We start from the raw sequence: 22580 nt of genomic DNA, 5'->3' as shown, positions 1-22580 counted from the left end.
AAAGGGATTCATTTATAAAAAAATCCCCTGCAGTTATGCAGTAGCAACCTGTGAAAACAGAGGAAAACATTGTGGTGATAAAAAGGATAATTTACGTTTTTAATTTTACTTTGCCAAACTTGCAGTGTAGTACAGTTTTTTTAGTGAATGTAAAAGAGTAGTGAGTGTAAAAGAATTTAATTGATAAAAAATGCCTTGCAGTTGTGCAGTAGCGACATGTAAAAACAGAAGCAAAAATTGTGGTGATAAAAACATAATTTGCCATTGATTTCCAAAGTCATAGGCTGTTCATGAAAGGTGGGTGTATTTGTGTAAGAGAGCAGATAGTTTCAGACCTGAAATATCGTATATTTGTTCTGACTATTTCGATAATTCTGATTATGAACGCGATCTGAGAGCAGAATTATTAGGGTTAACATCAAAATTGAAACTAAAGAATTCGGCAGAACCTCATTTATTGTTGCCAAGTAACAAACAGTGTGACATCCAAAATGACGAACGTGACACAAGATTTCATTTAAGAAACATGAAAAAATTGTTGTGTGAAATTTTGGAACCAGGCACATCAAATACATGTGGTGAAAGTGAAAATATTGAAGAAAAAGTAAATGAAGAAGTTATTAAAATTCGAACAGTAAAGGATAAACTGCAAAAAGAACTCCAAGAAGCATATAACAAAATATTGCATTTGGAAAATAACATTTCTGAACTGGAGAATGAACTCTCATATCAAACACAAATAAATAATTAAATTAACAAAAACAAACAATTTTTTAACATATTAACAAAACAAGGCCTGTGGTGGGGACTAGTATCTCGTCCACAAACAGCCTGCATCAACAACTGCCCTCATTCTGCGCGGCATGTAGTCCACAAGATTATGGAACAGGTTTAAATTCTTGGCCATCTCCTCCCACGCATCTAGAACTCTGTCCCACAATTCCTCAGGTGTCCGAACGGATGGTTGTTCTGCCCAATTAGAGCGTAGGATCCTTTTGACTGCAGCCCACAAATTTTGAATCGGATTCATATCTGGTGAATTTGGAAGCCAGTCGACTGGGTCGACATCACACCTCAACGTAAACCATCTTTGAATCCGGTTGGCGGTGTGTATCGGATGATTATCCTGCTGAAAGAAAAGTGTTCCTTCTGGATATCGTTTTCGGGCGGAAGGGTTCATTACATTTGCCAAAATGTGTTCGTAGACTTCTGCCGTAAACAGCCCGTGGATGCGTTCCAGAAGTCCTGCCCCATCGTATGACATCCACTCCGAACACGCGACCCTCACGCAACCCGACTTGTTAATAATTCGTCTCACGAAGCGTTCATGTATCGGTGGCCATTCATACAATAAACTAGGGCAGTACTATCGTTGCTATTGGAGATAATTACCTCGTCGGAGAAAATGACATTTCTCCAATCGAAGTCCTGTCGGAGAGTAGCATACTCAGAATAACCTATGCGAACCAGGGCAATGAGTTATTGTTTCTGTGCCATCTTCAAGCGTAATGACGAGATAGAACGTTGTATTAACAGATAGCAGTATTGCTTGAAAGAGAGAGGGAGGTTTATTATTCATTAGAGTTTGGGGATATTCTAAGAGATATCGCCACATAATTATAGCTATGTAGTAAAACCCCCTTTATGGCGGGTTAAAATAAAATAACGTATCTAAAATAATGTAAATAAATTATCAAAATAATAAAAAAGGAGCTGAGCTCAGGTTCGAACTTTGGTCCCCATACATCAAAGTCACTCATCTTACCACAACACTACAGAGAGTTACGTATTGAAGTGCTTGAATTTAAGTGTTATAAATGCTTTCACATTTGCTATCTATTATGTTTGATTTTGAATTTATAAAAATTAAACAAAATGTGTGTTATGCCATTTTATATTGTATATTACCGCCCATGACACATTCAATCAAGAAATCGTCCCTCATTTATATAATGTTAATTTAATGTTATTTTGTTTAATATTTCAATAACAATATGGCCGCTTTTACAAGATAATTGACTGTAGAATAGGAGATTTTAATATCACACATGCCTCATTTCTTTCTAATTTTTATTGTTTTCAATAATTTGATGTCCATCTGTCCAATTTTAATGTAGCCTATGTTCTTCTTCGGGTTATGAAGGTTAAATGTGTAAACTTTGGCAAATATCGGTCAAAGCGTATAGATTTGTATTGAGTACATACATACATACATACATACATACATACATACATACATACATACATACATACATACATACATACATACATACATAGCCACATTGACTTTTATATATAAGATTTTGATGTCATTAGTATAGTAATAATGGTAATAGCAGTGCCAAATAATTGTAAAATTATTGATATGATAATAATTATTATTAATTTTGTTATTGTCATTGTTATTTATGTTGGTTACAAGAATAAGAAACGAATTTCTTAATTAGTTCATTTTACTCGAATAGAAGTAGGCCTACTTAGACATAAATTAACAAATTTATGCAAAAAATAATTGAGAAATTATTAAAAAAAATCACTTTTTAATCATGTATGTCACTCGATTTGACCATTTTTATAATTGAACACTAAACTATAAGAGTCTTTATATGCTTTGGGTATGTGATTAGAGTCTATGAGAGTCAATAATGTCAGATTAATAAATCTGACATTATGACTTATGTGAGACTTTCATTTTTCTTTGATATGCTTGGTTCAATTTGCATGAACATTTTGTTGCTCAGATGACATTTCTTTTTCTTTACTATTACTTTCTTGTTTACTATTAGGCCTTGTTTGTAAGATGTTTTAACAAAAGAACACTCTATTGGATTGATTGAAGTCCACAGTATTTTTCAAATATAACTTTACTCTGGTCATCGATTTTTTTTTTTTTTTTTTTTTTTTTTTTTTTTGAGAACACTGAAGTCTACATTTTTCTCCCCACAAGATTTGCCATACGCGTCTTTTGTTTTGGAAAATTCTCTTGGCCTGAAGACGATGAGGGTATGTTTTTCACGATTTTACAGACTGCATGCTTTTTTTGTTATTTATTCCGTTCTGCAGGTCATTATTTTTCATTTTTCACTACTGACCCCTTCCATTGTTACATTCAGAATCCTGTACGTCTCCTCTACGTGTAGTGTGGACATAATTTGACTCACTTGATGATTCAGATGATACAGAATATACAGTAGTCTGGGAAGAACAGTCGAAATCAGAGTCAGCATTTGAATCATCTATATCTCCATCAAACGAACTCTTAACCAAAAATTCATAACGTTCTACTTTTTTGACCTTAACACAAGGTACTGTAATTCCGAAGTTAGATTCGGTTTGCATTCCGACTGTTTTCTACGCTTTATCATCACCTTTTCTTTTCATTACTACACCTCTACGTTTATCCCTTCTATCTAGAGCTGCTCTCATTATCAAGATTAGCACGTATGATATTCTCAGATTTCTAATTGTGTTTCTTCATTAAAAAAATTTCTTCAGTCTTGTCTCCTTTTACTTTCTCTTCTATTCTCCTATCCTCACAGAAGTTATAATTTGTTTCTTTGCTTTTCTTAATTTCCACTTCCTCTATATGGTTTGTTCCTATTTCCGTTCTTAAGATAATTCCAGACAGAGCTGCTTGTACCATAAGTATTTCTATAGGCATCATTGTTAACTCTGAAATAATATCCATATTCATAAATAAATTTAGAACAACTTGCTATTAACTTTACGCATTACGTGACCTCATTCAATGAAAGTGTTAACAGAAAATTAGTTCTTCATCACTGTTGACAAAATTGTCACAACTTAAAATAAAGTTCTGAAAATTTACTTACGCTATACAGTATCTTCATTACGGAATAGTGTCATAACACAAAACGTTACTATTAAAAATGTACATCTGTGACGAATTTATTTAAAGAAGAGTGTCATAACTAGAGAGCAGAATTTAGGCAAAAACTTATTTTTTCCTTGATACATACAGGCTTATGATTTAATATTTACATTTTTCATGGAAATATAGGTATAAATAAAGGGGTTTTATAGTGCCTAAAATGCCTATTTCGACGTTAGTGCCTATTTTTAAGTTTTTTTTTTATTTTTGCATCATTTTTCGTAACTGTTTACTGTTTTTCTCAACATCCTGTACCGTTTACATTCCAAGACGGATAACATCAACTCCTTCCTAGAAGTGAACAACACAATAGAGAAGTACCTCTGGGCCACCCCTTCTCATTCTTACAATCTTTCAATTCTAAAATTCCAACTTTCAGTCGGCTTGGGTACTGTAGTCGGTATATCGCTGGCCTTCTGTGCTCGAGGTTGCGGGTTCAATCCAAGCCCAGGTCAATGGCATTTCAGTGTGCTTAAATGCGACAGGCTCATGTCAGTAGATTTACTATGGAACTAATTATTATTATTATTATTATTATTATTATTATTATTATTATTATTACTATTATTATTATAGCTTGCTCTGTCTGTCAGCAATTTAACACAAACTCTCTGGGTTGTACCTAAATAAGCATTCTCCTACATTCCAAGACAGATAACAACCCCTTCCTTTTTTCTCACCATTTGTAAGTACAGCAGTGAGCGACACAATAGCCACAATAGATGCTGATCATCTACTGTGAAGCAAACTATGGAAATGTGATCGGTGAATGAAAAACACTAACTTAAAGACAGAATGTCTTCATTTTGTGTATACATGTGTACCCTTGTAAAATGTGAAATGTGTGGAAGTTTCTTTTAATCGCAGAATTTTGCATTAAATAAATGTTGAATCTTATATTTGTGACATTCTTTAACAAAAAAGCCTATTTTTAACCTAATCTAACCTAACAAAAGAGGCTATTTTTTATTTTATAGAGCCTAAATAAAGGAGTTTAAGATCCTATTTTAGGCGCCTAAAATGCCACATTTTAGGGCCTAAAATCCGCTCTCTAGTCATAACTAAAAATAGTACTAAGAACGGAAGGAAATTATGTTTACTCTGAACAATTAAAACCGACACTTTTTTACTTATGATTATTAACAATGTAAAAAGTTACTAACTTCCACAGAAAAGAATGTCAAAAATTAAGAAGTGTCGTTTATTCGGCACAAAAATTACCATCATTCTCTATCGAACTCAGAAATGTCACTTTCTCATACTCAGGGCGTTCAAATCCTGCCCAAAAGAAAAGTGACACAAATGTTCTCTATCCATTAATATTGAAAGTAGATATATGTCGTTTCTTCCAGTTGTGCGTTATAATCTTCTGCGTCTTTCTATATTGTTAATTCAAAATCGCTATTTTTTTTAGTTGTGTCACTTTTCTATGCCATGTGCACATATTGTATGTATGTATGTATGTATGTATGTATGTATGTATGTATGTATGTATGTATGTATGTATGTATGTATGTATGTATTTTATTGGGTTATTTTACGACGCTGTATCAATATCTCAGGCATTTGCTCATACTGAATTGAAGAAAAACTCCGGAAAAACCTCAACCAAGTAACTTGCCCCAGCCGGGATTCGAACCCGGGCCACCTAGTTTCGCGGCCACACACTGACCGTTACTCCACAGCTGTGGACTGTATGTATGTATGTATGTATGTATGTATGTATGTATGTATGTATGTATGTATGTATGTATGTATGTATGTATGTATGTATGTATTTTATTTCGTCCTAAGAATCATACAGGATAATGTTGGACACGTCAAAAGAAATTAAAACTGGAATTAGTTCTAAAAGTAATACACATTAGCAAGACAATAAATAAAAATAAATGTAATATATAATAACACTATGCATAAAATTGACAAATGAGTGGACACTATAACATTAATACAATGATATTAAATACACAACTAAATATATATAGAAGCAAAGGAAATGCCACATAGGCCTATATAAATTAAGTCAAAACAAATTATCAAACCTTCACACAGTAAACCTAAAACTAATAGTTAATGTATTCTCACATTGAGATTATCTATCAAACTTTTATTACCTACTGTTAATAAATGTAAGTACAAAGTTAACAACATTTACTAATTGTAAAAACTAACATTGAATATATTCTTGTATTGAATAAAAACAACCATCCATAAGAAATGTATTTCATTCTTTCTTGAATTTAACATGTGCATTTAAGTTTTTAATAGTTCCGGGTAATTTATTAAAGAGAGATCTGCCATTGTAATAAAAACGTGTTTAAAAAAGAGAACTTTTGTGTCCAAACAGGTGCAAATTAGACTTTTTTTCTTTTATCATGATGGTGAATGTGTTCATTTCTGGTAAAATTGTGGAGTTCTTTGTGAACATGAATCAAAATCTCATATACTGTTTGTAAATGCATGATACAGTGACAATGTTCAGAATTTTTGAATAAGATCTACAGCTTGTGTTCTGGGAATATTTAACATAATTTTTATGGTTTTCTTCTGAATTTTAAATATTCTGGAACAATGTCAGATTTTCTCCAAATAATATACATACGACAATAAAGAATTAAAGTAAACAAAATAAGAAGTATCAATATTCACAGATGATCTGAGGATGTAAATTTCAAAACATATCTTACAGAGTTTTTTTATAAAAAGTCAACATGTGACCCTCAATCACGATTATTATTTACAAACAGGCCAAGAAATGTACCGGGTCTTTCAAAAAGAATGAACCGATTGCAAAGCTTTATTTCGCAGTACCATCGCCGGCTGCTATATACTCCGCCCTTCCAATTGAAGGAAACATGCGAACTACTGTTAGTACTCACCTTCTCCACGGAGGCACTGACAGAGTGATACACTGTTGCCGCAGGAACACAAATCTGCCAGAAGATACGCAAGATTTTCCTGCTTATTGGTTTTGAATTAAGGTATTTCACCCTCTCAAAACGTTCCGTTCTTTCAATAGCAACATTCTTCAGGAATATTGAAATTGCAGTTTTCAAGATAATGTGTTCCAAATTTTCAATATGAATTGAATCGTTAGATTGGTGGGATTTTAGTACAACTGATTTCTTCATAACAGGAAGTATTGTCTGTATTAATGTTTCACAAACTTTACTGTTTACAAATTTTACGGCTTCGCAAACAAACTCCTCAATAATATTAATCACTATACTAACAACTCAGACGGATAATATAATGTGTCTTGCTCGAAAATTATGTCCAGCAGAGCAGAACTGAATGTAGTGTGTTGCAGCAGATCAGGACAAGATTCACAAACTACTTCCTTCACAACACGTTTCACTATGAATCCACCAATATAAGCCAATGAAGCAAATTTTATTGATGCTGAAAAGGAAGAAAGTAAATAATTCAGACTAAAATTTAATTATCTACTATAATACTAATAACAATAAAAAAATTTATTAATATCAATAAAATAGCAATAGCTAGCTTGAAAAATTAAATCCGCTGGATTAGCTCTCAGACAAGCTAACCACTACAAATAATAATAATAATAATAATAATAATAATAATAATAATAATAATAATAATAATAATATAAGTATGGTAACCAATAATTTAAAGAACAAATTTAAGCGTGCATTTATAATAGTATGGCATTTTTACAATATATATTATGTATTCGTTCTTACATGGCGCTTTGTTCAATTTTTCCAGTAGGCCTATATTTCTTACAGCGCCAGCGTCTGGAAAACTTACAAGAGCTTGGATTGAGGTTGCGCTTGTAGCTGTTATAACGCTATGTTGAGCTATAATTCTTTTACAAGAGAGGGATGTACTCTTGAGTATCCTATTCAAGGCCAATATTACAGCCCTTGAATCCAACATATCATTATTACCGGAAGTTCTTCTTAGCTTACTGAAAAAACATTTCAATTGAATCACTGTTGAAGCATCTTGTTAATACAAAGTCAAACCCTGCTGACAACAGATATTTGATGTATTTCGCAGTTGATGCCGTAGTTAATAGAATTTTTTTTTTCGTATGTCTCATTGTTTAAGAAGCCTGAGGCGCGTTCTTCATTTTCTTTCTTCATTTTCCTAAGATAGGCTGGAAAATCATTTTTAGCCAGATTAATCTTTCATCAGTGACATAAAAAATGAACTTTGTCCTTATCGAGCTAATTGTTAAAGCTACATATATCACGGATATTAAACCACTCCTGAATGCTTTTCATTAAGTGAATTGGTCCTCCGCACTCTTTAAAAGTATATGCCTTCTCTAGTCCACAGTTTTCTTTAAGATATTAAAGGGCTGTAATTACAGATGAAGAAAATATATCGTTTGCACGTTTTACATTCATTTTCTCCAGGTTGTTAGGGCATACATGCTTACAAGTGAGGAATGGAACATGTTTAATTACCTGAGTTGACTGCAACTCATACAGATCTTTTACATGCTGTCCATTTATTTCTTTATCACCATCATGCATTGTTTTTTCTAGGAAGGTATTCCTCACACTTTTTTAAAATGTGGTATTGATCAAAAGTAACAAACAGGGATCTGTTTTGATCGTTAGGATGAACGACTTCTGATATTAGAGACTTGCCATTACAAAGTCGTTTCATCATATTTACATTGGTTTTGTGATTGTCTGAAACCAAACGTAATATGTCAATTATACAGACTTCCACTTCCTTTATAACAGAAAGAGTAATTTTATGCAAATCCTCTTTGTAAAAAAGTAGGCAGCTGGTATTTTCAATTTTGAAGAAATGCCACAAATGAAAAAAAAAAAAATTAGCTAAAATATCATAATTTACTTTTTCTTCCATGGGTATAATGGCATATCTTTCTACATTGCTTGATTCTGGAGTAAAACTGTTCTTTTGCCCAAAAAGTGTGTCCAATTCTTTGTCATACTGTAGTTGCTGTTCTATTGCCATCTCGTCGACTATTAATTAACAAGCTCGCTCAGCTTGATTCAGTTGTTGACATTCAGTGATTAACCTTTCTTTCACGAGATCTGTAACTCCAGTTTCACAACACGTGTTGCCTAAATATCGGGATAGAGTGCTTTTCGACAGCAATTTCAAAATATTGTCCTAACATGCCGATATCCTTTGGGAGATATAAATTCCCACATTGTGCATTGTTCGATGGTGTATTCTCTTCAGCTGGGTGACGTTTTCTCAAATTCAAGCATTTGTTCCAAAAGGAAACTATATCTCGCATCGGAATGGTTATATTCATTACTTGTAATTATTTGCGAAGGCGAATAGTAATAGTAGTTATCGAAATTTTTCAATTTATGTTGTGTGTGTTGCAATTGCCTTTCTAACTGACGAATCTTATTATTCGCGCGCCACAATTTAAGTTTTAATTTATTTTTCTCTTTCTGTGCTTGGAGGAATTTGTCATCCATACGACTTTACGTCTGAATGCCGATACAACAAAGATTTTTATGAGAATCGGTGTCTGCATCATTTCTAAAAACTCCAGGCTCATCCGAAGCGCCTGAACTACGTTTCCTTTTATTGTTAGGGGGGAATATGGGGTGTTTTGTTATCTGCCTTCTCTCTTGTTTGTTTTCTGAAATTTTTTAAGACGGATAAGACGCAGAAACTGAAGGAATCACGTTCTTTAGCAACTGTTTCCTTTTTAATCCAGGATGATAATCTGTCTTACGGAAATGAAGATCACATACTACAAACTACTGATGAACGTGAATCTGCTCTTGATACTGCTTTAAGCCATTTTTCTTTAAGTTCATCTTGGCTAGGGAACTCGTGGAATGAGACCTCTCTAACTAACTTTCCTACTGTCACTTTTACAGGAAGGGACGCAATAATAAACAATTGTAGAATTTCCATAAAACCTATAAGTAATGAGAGGGAAATATTCAGGTATTTTTACAATAAAATAACCTATATGCAATTCCCTTAAAATATACTGACGTTATGAGATATGTTCAATTCGAAAGTATATTGTTATGTGTTAGGAGAATATAAGAGCGGGAAAAGAACAGTTAGTTAACTTAAGGTAGGCGGCATCACCGATTGCTACTTTCACTGATAAATAATATTATTATAGGATGTAACTTCTTCTTTTCAGAGTTTAACAATGTGTTAATTTCACGCATTCGATAATTTGCACATTCCAATAAAGTAGCTCGCTGAAATTACTTAACTTTACCCCCTGGTCCACAGTATCCAGAGTCCGTGGATATCCAGAGTACCGCAATCGTTTGAGCCGGCAAATGCCGACAAATCCGCCATTGTTAGTCCAGCGCGCGCTATGCAGTATACAGTTGCATAGGGAAAGAATGTAATTTAAGTGCGAAAAAATGCAATGCTGCTGTGTTCAGAACTGTTCACAGAGAACTGAAAAAAGCGCACATTTGTTTTCTCTGTGACAAGGTGAAAGAAATAAGGAAAAGGGAAAGAAGTGACTATAAATATAAAAAGGAACGATAGGGAAAGAATGTAATTTAAGTGCGAAAAAATGCAATGCTGCTGTGTTCAGAACTGTTCACAGAGAACTGAAAAAAGCGCACATTTGTTTTCTCTGTGACAAGGTGAAAGAAATAAGGAAAAAGGAAAGAAGTGACTATAAATATAAAAAGGAACGATCCGCTACCTAAGCGAGCATACATTGTGAGATTAATGAATGACTGTATTTTGATATTTATTTTTTCAAAAATTGGGCCCCAAAATATTTTTATAAAACTAATCTAGAAATTAAGTTGTTTCAGCAATGATATTTCTACATAAAACAAATGAAAATCACGTACCAATTAGGATCAGTGTCAAATTTTTACCGTCTTCTCCCTTTCAAATTAAGCATTTCTGAATTTTATCCTATTTGCTATTTGCAAGAATGACATCTTATATTTGTGAAGTTCTGAATTCATTCTTGAGACAAGATTGTATTGTTTGGCTCGATTGGAAAATGCAGAGACCGTAGAAACTAGAAACCCTATTAAAGTTAGACTGATGTGAAATTTCAGTTTTCTAAATTATTCTAGGTAGATCTCTGAAATTTTGTACTTTTAATTTGTAATTTTAAATTGTGTAAATTTAGGTTTTCAAAAATTGCTACTATTATGGCCAAATTTTTTCTACATACTTGTCAGACCTTCAGAAACAAAACTTACTATACAATTTTCCTTTTAATTTACTAAAAAATAATTACAAATATTTAATGCACTAAAAGTATAAAAACGGAAAAAAATTCAACTCGAGCGTAAAAAAATAGTATTAAAATAACTTTTATTGATATTCTGGCTGATATGCATATATATTATCAGGCAGTACATCTCACTTGACGATATGTGTCAGAGGAAGAACAATTGTTTGTATGCATATGAAGTCTAATTAGTAGAATATGTAGCTAATCGGCGAAGTATACATTGGAGGGAGAAAGGAACTGGCCACCCTACCCCATTATCTCCTGGCCTAGTTGTCTCATGAATGATGCCTTATTGGTGGTACTTATGAGATTCAAACATGTCTTCGGACATTTGACTAAGCAACAGCAACAACAAAAAATATGAGTGTTAGGTATAATCCTGATAGTAAGTTTTGTTAAGAACATATTCAAAAACTCCTCTAATGATTATTGTAATACAGTAAACTCTATGTAAACTGTAAGAATTGTTTATGTATTTTTGCGATATGACTTCCTAAGCTAAAACGACATCAAATAAATAAATAACAAAAAACTCTACAAAAAATTATGCACGTAGTACAAAATCCGTAGAAAGAGTAGAATTTTTAGCAATGCAAAATTTACAGTAAATTAAAGTGGAGACAATTCACTTCAAAGTTTTGGATGATAATAATGAACCAGGTCTCTGCCTTTTTTATTTTCTAGGCATTTTGAAACATATAGACCTAGCATATTATATACAGAACTTACCCTTATATACACTACCACGCTGTGCACACCTAACCTACACTAGTAAATAAAGGTGACTAAAAAAACTATTATACTTATGAAAACACTATAATAGATAAATATTATTTACAAATCACTATAGACTGTAGACACTATTATAACACTAACAATAAAACTGTTAGAAACTTGCAAATATTTCTTGTATCACAAGCAAAAACCAAGCATGGAAAACACGTTGTTATGGCTACTAGCAACAAGTGGAATTTTCCTTTAGACAAGAGTTGTGCTCTCCTTTGCAACTGAATATATTTTAAAGGAAAGCAGCCTTTGAAGTAGGCCTAACACCTGTTGGATTCTATGAAGAAATATTTCGAGAAGTCGAGAAGCTACACTGGCTCAATCGGAAATCTAATATAATAAATAATGTATGAAATAGAGCGTAATTTCCAAAATGGTCACAGAATTCAGAGTGGAGATCGTAGACGGAGTATTTAAATTAACAGTCAGAGCCCGCAGCCTTTTAAAAACGTGACCCTAAATAGCTGATAGACCGGTCGTATGGTCATGAAAATTGGCAGAGTGCATCTTTGGACCAAAAATGAATTGTTAAAGGTAAAAACAAAGAAACGATTTTTTTAACCAAAAATGATAAAACCTCGCGTCAGTGTATCCTTGGGGACATTATACTGAAATTACTAATTTCCATATTTTTAAAGCTAAATTCACAAAATGTTTATCAGTAGTATATCTGGTTGATAATAACCAGGCTTCGAGACTTTGGACCAGATACAATAAGTTTACTGTGCATGCACTATAGGTTGTTTACTCGCTGCAGGTAGATAGAGATGTGTTCAGGTAACAACGTTGTTATTTAGAGTGGACTACGGTAGTATGGGGAAACACATATATGTACATTCTGAAAGTAAATATACATTACACAATGATAAAATGTCAAAAGAATATAAAAAGCATTTATTCTCCTGTCTTTTATAAGCATTTGTGTTTAATTATACACAGTGTTAATGGTGGAAATAAACATGTAGCAATTTTAATTTTTTCATTTATCCTATTGGTCGTCTTTAGGAAGTGCAGTTACAGTACCGAATTGCAATGTACAACAAGATACATTCTCAGTGTCTCAAACGTAAATCTTTTTCGGTTATCTGCCAAAGTTTGTACTGTAGAAAGCTGCGCTCTACGCCGCATGACGTGATAGGAGCAAAACGAAAAAACCTAACATCATTGCAGTCGCTAAGAGACAGTCCTTTATTCTCGAGTGACTCTATGTCCACTAATTTGCTGTTTATGTTACACAATGTTCCATATCCGTTATTTTTACATAAAATTGATTTCCACTTTTGTTTTACACGTTCAGTAACTGGTGTACTTGATGTCTCATTAATTCTCTGCATCATTTTCTCAATTAATTTGAGGGCTTCCGGCATCTCTTGCTCTGACTTCTCTAACCGTGTAATAGTTTCAGACACAGTTTGAAAATAGGTTTGTATGAAAACCAAATTATTCGTCAGAACCTTCAAATCCAGAGCGTTTTCCTTTGCGAATTTGTCATTCATTGTATAGTACCCCACCCACTGTACGCTTTACCACTATACTCAGTACGCCGTTATGCGGATTTCCCACTGAACTGCTCTATCGGGTCCGAAGTCTCGAAGCCTGATAATAACACATGTACAAACTTTCGTCTCTCTCTATGATAAGTGGTTTGCACTTTATTAATAACTTAATTATATAGTGTATTGCTTCATACAAAAAGTCCCTTGCGTCACAATTTACATTATTTCTCATTGATATTCACTTATATGATTCTTTATATACATTGGAACAAACATTACTATTGGAATTTTCTGTACAGCGAATGGGTAAATTATTAGGAAATTTTATGGCTATTAATTTTTTATTTTTTTTTTATAATAAAAAAATTCTAGTAATTTACTGATTAATTTTACAGCCAAACCTTATAGTAAGCTTTGATTCCATGTATGTCAGGATCCATATAAGTGAAAATCACTTAAGAATAATGTCCATTATAGTGCAAGCGACTTTTTATATAAAGCGGTTCAATATTTTAATAAAATAATTAATAAAATGCAAACCACGTATCGTAGGCGGATGCAATTTTGTACACTTGTCACTATTAAGCAGATATATCAGTGATAAAAGTTTGATGAATCTAGCTTTGTAAGTATGGTAGTTATGGATTTCACTGTTGTGAACTCTTAATACTAATAAACTTCGCGAAGTTTCAGTATAGTGTCCCCTTATATGCGGAAGCCGGAGAGTTCGCACGAGGAATGTAGTTGCAAACGTTTAGATTTATTGTTATTTTATTTGAAACATTGTTGTTTTAATTTGTTACTTATAATTTATTAAGTTCTTGTTGCTGTAATACCTACAACTATGACGTTTATGAAGGAGTGTATTGAACACTTAAATGTATATTTATACTATTATAATTATCAAATGAAGTTTGTTTACATTAGTATGTTGACTGACAATAATGTTCTATAATGTGAGAAGATCCTTTAGACGTTTTTGGCCTTCAAATTAAAAATATATGAGTTTTACTTCAAATATTCCTATCTCTAGCGTGTTGAAAAGGACTAACAATGGCGGCCGACTCGGTGATTGCGCTACTCTGTATATCCACGGACTCTGACAGTATCACTCTCTCAGCGCTGTAGTGGCAAAATCATGCACTACGCTAGGTTCGTTATTTAACACAGGCTGCTTGCTAAATGGGAAGGCGGAGTATATAGCAGCCGGCGATGGCAGTACGCAAGTAACACAGCGGAACGAGTGGCATGTCATTACAAAGAGCGTATTTTGAAGTTTAGAATAGTTGCCGGTGGAGTGCTCTGTCGTGCCCCCTCCTCCCGACCCAACCCAACCTGCTATTCACAGCATTTGCTGCGTGAGTCTCAGAATGGCAACTGGCAACACTTCAGCAAAGAGCTTGTTCTTGGGTTCACGAGGACCAATTCTGTGGTCACAGTGCAACTTGCTTTCCGTAGGAGATTTAACAAAGTGCAGTACAGGCCCTCTCCCAAGAACATCCGACGGTGGTTCCAACAGTTTAAGGACAATGAATGTTTGTGTAAGGGAAAAACCCCTGGCCGGCCGCGAACTTCAGAATAAAACGTGGGGAGAATCCAAGAGGCGTTTCAGCGGAGCCCACGGAAGTCCACATCTCAGCTAGCCGTGAGCTTCAGATGAGCGGTTCCACTGTCTGGCGTGTTCTGAAAAGACGTCTACACATGAAACCGTACAGTCTGCAGCTGGTTCAGGCACTGACACATGCTGACAAGGGAAAACGGATGGAATTCTGTGCTGCGATGTTGGACATGGAAGGTGATGATGACATCGTTTCACGAATAATTTTTAGTGACGAAGCAACTTTCCACATCAATGGCCATATCAATCGTCACAATGTTCGGATCTGGGGAACCGAACACCCACATGAAACAATTGAACACGAACGAGCTTCTCCTAAGGTGAACGTGATCTGTGGGGTGAGTAACGCCAGGGTTTATGGCCCTTTCTTCTTCCAGAACGACACTTTCACAGCACAAAGCTATCTCGAAATGTTACGAACCTGGCTCTTTCCTTTGCTGCAAACGCACTCACTTGACTTCGTTTTCCAGCAAGATGGAGCAACACCCCATTGGAGCTTGCGAGTGCGAGCATTTTTTAATGGAACAGTGCCTCAACGGTGGATTGGTCGCAGGAGTGCTCAGGATCGTGCTCTCTAAAGATGGCCTCCAAGACCCCCAGACCTCACTCCTTGCGACTTTTTCCTGTGGGGATACGTCAAGGACAATGTTTATGTTCCGCCACTACCCACTATCCTGGATGACCATAAAGAGCGGGTAACACGTGTGATCAACTCGGTGAATCGTGATATGCTGCAACGCGTTTGGGAGGAATTCCCCTCTCGCCTTGATGTGGTCCGTGCTACGGGTGGTGGTCATATTGAACACTTGTAGGAGAAGGAACAAAACTGCTACTTCAGTCAAATACATGTGTCTTGGTTGCAATCTTGTACTACTGTCTGTTCGGGAAATATAGCTTAATGAAATAGGTTCATTTTTTTTAAAAGACCCTGTAATATTCGTTGCATTGTTATTAGATCGCTGTCTAAATATACTACACATCTGGAAAGTCTACGTTTCTATTTGTTTTGTGATGAAATCCAATTGCAATACTTTTAATTTATTGATTAGTAATCCATTTTCCTCAAACCATGCCGTTACTTTTCTGTAATAAATTTCATGTTTGCTTGGAACTGCTGTTTATTCTTGCCAGATGTTAACATATTAGTATCATCAGCAAAAAATAGGGAATTTAGCATTCACATTAGCACAACATTCTACTAAATCATTAGATAATACATAACATAAATAGCAGAGGACCTACTATTGCACCTTATGGGACTCCATAATTAATATTTTGTAGATTTGATTGCCTAATTTTGTTTCCTTTTGATGTGTTATCCAGATATTCAATTTCTACTAGTTGTTTCCTATTGTAAATAGAATTCAAACGATTTTAGTGGAGTTCCTCTTATTTCATACTCTTTTAACTTATTTTATTAATTAGAATAGAATGATCAACTAGATCAAAAGTTTTGGATAAACAAAGAAAAATTCCTACGCATTGTTCCCCATTGTCTCATTTTTCATATATTTCTTCAATGACATTCTGAATTGCATTGCTAATTGATTTTTCTTTTTGAAACCCATTATGAGCATTAGATAGAATCTTGAATTTATTAATAAAGATTGTCATTCTATTGTGTACAACCTTCTCTATAACTTTTGAAAATACCGATAATAATGCAATTGGCCTATAATTTTTCATATTTTCTTTAGATTATTTTTTGTATACTGTATTACTTTTGCAATTTTTAATCTTTGTGGGAAATAACCTTTATTCAATGACAGATTTATAAAGTGACATGTTGGTTTGTGTTTATATTTCCTAATTTTGAAATAAAATATATACAGAGTGTCTGACGAGGTGCACGCCCTCGTCGTGACCCCTGGGTAACGCTAAGCATGTAAGGGCGGAAAAGCGAGTACCTGACGCTATAATTGGGACATGCCAGCTACGGGAGAAAACCCAGACAGAAAATCATCGTCCACGCAGGATTGCTGCGCGGTTGGGCGTAGTGGTTAGCAACCCCACCCCGGAAAAAGTCCATTGCTCAGAAACCTAAAGAAGGAAAAGCCGGACGGTCAAATCTATGGCGACATGGCAAGAATAAGGCAAACGATTTAAAGATTGGCACGTGGAATGTATTATCCTTGTATAGACCAGGTGCACTAAAAGTCCTGACTGACCAGCTTTTGAAATATAAAGTAGATAAAGACCCTAATAAAACCAGTGTTTACCTATGCATCAGAGACGTGGCCTCTTAGCGAAAGGGATAAATTTAGATTGGCCGCATTCGAAAGGAAGATATTGCGAAGGATTTTTGGACCTGTAAGGGATGGTGAAACTTGGAGAATAAGATATAACAACGAATTATACCAGCTTTATGAGTCTCCCGATATAATAACAACCATTAAGATTGCTCGTCTGAGATGGGCAGGGCATGTTAAGAGAATGGATGAATGTGAAATACCTAGGAAGGTGATGGAACATGGGATTGCTGGAGGAAGAAGAGTTGGAAGGCCAAAGTTACGATGGATAGACTGTGTTATGGATGACATTAAGAGGCTTGGAGTGAAGAACTGGTGGACGGTGGCTAAAGATCGAGACCGATGGAGAAGAATTCTTAAGGAAGCCGAGGCCCGATCCGGGCTGTAGCGCTATGGATGATGATGATGATGGTCTGACGAGGAATATAAGTTACTTCAGGATAATGTTGCTTGGGTTTAATCGATTTAACCGCATATATCAATGTCCGAAATCTAACGGGTGAGGAGAATTTAAGGGGGGGAATACTGGACGTCTTGCGGTTTCGTATACTATACTTGACGTTTTACGTCAGATGTTTTGCACACGATGGCATCTGAGCATGGTAACGCTTTCGTAACATACACAACTGAATACCCGTTCACTTGACATTTAATTCGTATATTCGCATAGTGAATATTCAGACATATTTTTTGTTTGAGGATTTTGTGATGATGGCTTCTGTTGAGGAACACAGACGACGTTTTCCCAATCGAAGGATTCCATCTAGCTGTGTGTTTTCCCGTGTTTACCGGATATTATCTGAAATTGACAAGCGACCAAGTGTTTCATTGAGGTCGGACAGAGAACCGGTATCGGTATCTGATATGAATTTACAATTCATGGAATCCATAAGAAGGAAACCCTTAGTAATTTGTCTTGTGTAATTATTTTATTTTCTTACTACGTTTGCATTTAATTATGAAATAAACTTATTGAAACAAAACAAGATACAGAATTTTCAATAATGTATAATATTACAATGTTCTAAAGCGTAAAATTACGTTTGTAATGCCTCTCACCTTTTAAAAGTTCACCCTTAATAACTTCTCAACCGTTATATTTCGGACACAGGTAAATCAAGTTTAATTGATGTAGGTTAACACAAACTACATTTTCCTGAAATATTTTACATTCCTTCTGGGACATTCTGTATAGATAATTAATCACTTTCATATTGATATCATTCATAAGCTTTTTCAATTACTACAAAGTCATTAGAAACGAAATTTTAAATATATTTAGTAAATGTATCCTCTGCTGTTTTATGCAATCGGACCACCATATGCTGCTGTTGTAGCGTTGCCAAGTGTAATTTTTATTGGTTTATTTTACGATGCGATGGTATCTAGAGTCTGATTGAGATGAAGGTGATAATGCCAGCGAAATGAGTCCAGGGTCCAGCGCCGAAAGTTACCAAGCATTTGTTCTCAATGGGTTGAGGGAAAACCCCGGAAAAAAATTCAACCAGGTTACTTATCCCAACCAGGATTTGAACCCGGGCTAGGTCGTTACACGATCAGACATGTTAACCGTTACTCCACAGCAGTGGACTTCCAAGTATATGAATATGGCTTGTTTTTTTACTTGCTTATTTAACGACACTATATCAGTTACCGATTTATTTAGCTTCGACGGGATTGATGATAGCGAGATGGTAATGGCGAGACGAGGCCGAGGGCTCGCCATAGATTACCTGATGTTCGCCTTACCGTTGGGGAAAACTTCGGAAAAAGTCTACCCAGATAATCAACCCAAGTGGGAATCGAACCCACGCACAAGCGAGGATCGGCAGACAAGCGACTTAGCCGACTGAGCTACACCGGTGGCTACATGGCTTGTTAATTTAAGATGACTATGTCATTATTATTATTATTATTATTATTATTATTATTATTATTATTATTATTATTATTATTATTATTATTACATATTAGAAGTGGGTATAACTACAAAATTGAAACTGGGTTAATAATGCACTACATTGTTAAAAACTTACATTTTATATTTTATTGAAATTATAAATTTGGCTCACAAGCTTTTGTCATCCAGTCTGCTTTCAAAAAAACTGAAAGTTATAATTTACAGAAAAGTTATATTACCGTTTGTTTTGTATGGTTGTGAAACTTAGACTCTCACTTTGAGGAAGGAACAGATGTTAAGGGTGTTCGAGAATAAGATACTTAGAAAAATAATTGGGGCTAAGAAGGATGAAGTTACAGGTGAATGGAGAAAGTTACACAACGCAGAACTGCACGCATTATATTCTTCACCTGATATAATTAAGAACACTAAATCCAGACGTTTGAGACATGTTCCTGTAACACAGATCCATGAGAAATGATATTAAATGGAGATAGACATAGACATACAGTATTATACAGATCAAATTATTGGTTTTGTGACGGAACTTTTTAAAATTTCACCAAAAGTAACTACCCACTTATACAGTATACATTGCAAGCTACAAGGTTCATTATTCACAGTAGTTTTGCTTCGATGACAAGAAGGGATAAAAATACGTATGGCGAAATATTTCGTGTTATCAAGCAAAAGGTTTCAGAAAAGCTAGCGACAAGTCTTCAACTATCTTCTGCCATAGCAGCTGTGATTGACGCTTCCCCTAACTCACAAATTACTGGATGTCTATTGCATTTCTTACAAAGTATGTGGTGTAGAATACAAACTGAAGATTTGATGGCTCAGTTCATGGCCGAAGAAAATGTTTAAATTCGGACACAGTTTTATTCTATCACTGCCTTAGCCATCGTTATTGTACAGCATGTCCCTGAGGTGCACGAGATACTGAGAGAAGAAATTTGTGAAGAAGGCCTGCAAATAATTTGTTATTTTCTTGAACTGAACTATGTTCTTCGTAGATGTCACGGTAGGAACCATAGAAGACCAATATTCCCACCTAGTAGACTACATGAAATTGTTACGAACGAGACCTTCTAATCTACAACTTCGCGTACAACCAATACCTATAAGGCCTGGCACAGTAGAATAAACAGAATGGTAGGCCGGCACCATCCATCACTTCACCATTTGAGCCGTTCAGAGCAGAAGTGATGTATGTCAAAAATGGGTAATGAGGGTTCAAGTAAACATTCTGTAAAAACCAGCGCAAAGTAGCAATTAATATTCAATTTATTTAAACTATTAGTAGTCAGGGGATAGCAAGAAGGACATCTTAATTGCTACTTTGCGTTGTATTTTACAGAATTTTTACTTTAAACCTCATTACCCAATTTTGACTTACACCACTTTTGCTCTGAACGGCTCATTTGATAGAACATTTCCAGCATGAGACTGCGGAGAACACTCGTGATATTTCAAGGTCTGAAAGTGGGCATTTACCCACGAATATAAGAAAAAAATACTCAAATCTCGACAAATGGATCGAACGAGTTATGGCAAGATATCAGGAATAGAGAGACGAGAACGGGAACACTCGAGCACAATTTTGCTGGAGAATATTAAACAACAGTATACCCTTCATTTCTCTGTAACATAGTATCCAATTCACGTTTACCTGCACCAATAATAAAATACTCTTCTATACTCAAACTATCGTGTTATATTATTTCGCGAAGGATGAAGATATGCACCGCATGGAATTTTCGCCCTTGTGATATAAAATATGCAATGACAAAATATCCATGTGACGAAAGGTCTGTGACCAAAAGTCCATGGCACGTTTTGGTTGTGACAAAAGTCCGGCATCAGTAAGTATAGATATGGTATAATCAGTTACTATGAAATATTATAAGAACTTAAAAAAAATCTTCGTTATGACATAAAATATATATTTTTATTTTATTAGTAATCTATTTAATAATCAACAAACATGTGAAAGCAAGTATCCAATATTTCTGTTCAATGGGATGAATGTGCTCGTTTCTTAAGATTTCAGTTGCTTTTTATATCTGGTTTTATGGCGGAAAGTTGTGGCCTCATTTCTGTTACTGCATTTGAATCGTTGAGTTGGAAAAGGGGTCATGTCCTGAAAAGTAAATTGTTCAGGAGAGACAAAAAACTGTTTTACTATACAAAAGGTTTAAGCATGATGTCGTGGAGTTGCTACGAAGCAATGGGTTCCAGGGTGAAACAATATACACCATTACAAGTTAATTTAGACATTGAGTGTGGTCAGTAATCCAGTTTAAACGTACTGGAGATGACCCCTTTTCGAACCTGATGACATTGATGAGACCACTAGCCATCTGTTTGCAGGGGAATGGTCATGTTATGCAAGGTTATATGTTTCGTGCGTTAGATATCAATGAAAGAGTGTTTTGTGCATACACGTTTATTCACAATTTACCCAAAATACAGTCACGAATGCAGACAATGGTAGTTATATTTCAGCCATCTTTATCTTCTCCATCCTTTGCTGGCCACTGGCAGATAGTGTCATAAAATGGTTTGTGTTCGTCAGGTATGTATTGCAGAATTTTCTTTACATCATCTAGTTTCTTCCTGTTTATTGGAACAGGTTCACTATATGCTTGTTGATCTGGAAGATCTGCGTTACATCCTCCTTTGGGCAGTGAAAACTGTACTGAAGAGAGGTTATCAATGGATGTCCTGGCTTCAATGATTCCGGGACAATCGCAACGGAAAGTGAAGTGGCTGTACATAGATATTTAAAACTTCACTTTTGTTTTGCTACCATAATAGCACACTGAGGTAACATTCCTTTTGTAGTGGTTTGGCCACCACGACTTGAAGTTCAGAATATCTTCTGTTTCCAGGTTTATGACTCTGAAGTTGTTCTTCAGACGCGATGAACGTATCAAAGTTTCATACTCCTCTGGAGCATATATCCTGTCCTCTCGTTTTATTTTCCTTTTTTGCGACACTAAAGACGCGATCACATGCATTGAATGAGTGACCATGCACGGGAAAGCAATAATGTATCTCTGGAATAAGATGCGTCATTGTTAGCAAGAATCTAAGAACGGTATTATTCTTGTTTTGGCCAGGGCAGTTGTCAGCAAACAAATACAACTGCTTGACAGCAGAAGTTAGGTTTTTCATGACGCAGTGCAACAAACAAGTACATACTTCATTTGGTCATTTTTTTAGCAAGACCCTCATGGCAGGAATAAAAGTATGCTTCGCCCAATTTCAAATTATGAATACAAAATTCGTACACCCACAGCTGGCGGTAGTAGAAAATCTTTTGGACAGGAATGTGTGGTAGCGGAAGATTTGACACATAACCAAAGACAAAGCCTATCAAATCGTCTCTTTCTTTGCACAATTGCTGAACTTTCTGCATTATGT

The 22580-nt window shown here is 35.0% G+C and overlaps 1 protein-coding gene across 2 annotated transcripts in view; it reads right to left on the bottom strand.

Moving 5' to 3' along the window:
• Positions 1-22580, bottom strand: part of LOC138700155 (luciferin 4-monooxygenase-like) — a 232850-nt gene that overhangs the window by 124747 nt on the left and 85523 nt on the right. Inside the window, exon 1 of one of the 2 annotated variants that reach the window (XM_069826544.1) lies at positions 6772-7011. The exons of the other annotated variant lie outside the window; for it this stretch is intronic. The gene's annotated coding sequence lies outside the window, so the exon portion shown is untranslated. Of the gene's footprint in view, positions 1-6771; positions 7012-22580 lie in introns of those variants that run through there. 2 annotated transcript variants of the gene reach the window in all.

This window comes from Periplaneta americana, chromosome 5 (genome assembly GCF_040183065.1).
Source record: "Periplaneta americana isolate PAMFEO1 chromosome 5, P.americana_PAMFEO1_priV1, whole genome shotgun sequence".
In the NCBI taxonomy this organism is placed as follows: Eukaryota; Metazoa; Arthropoda; class Insecta; order Blattodea; family Blattidae; genus Periplaneta; species Periplaneta americana.
The sequence above is the reverse complement of the archived record's forward strand: the minus strand, read 5'-3'. Positions and strand labels throughout refer to the sequence as shown.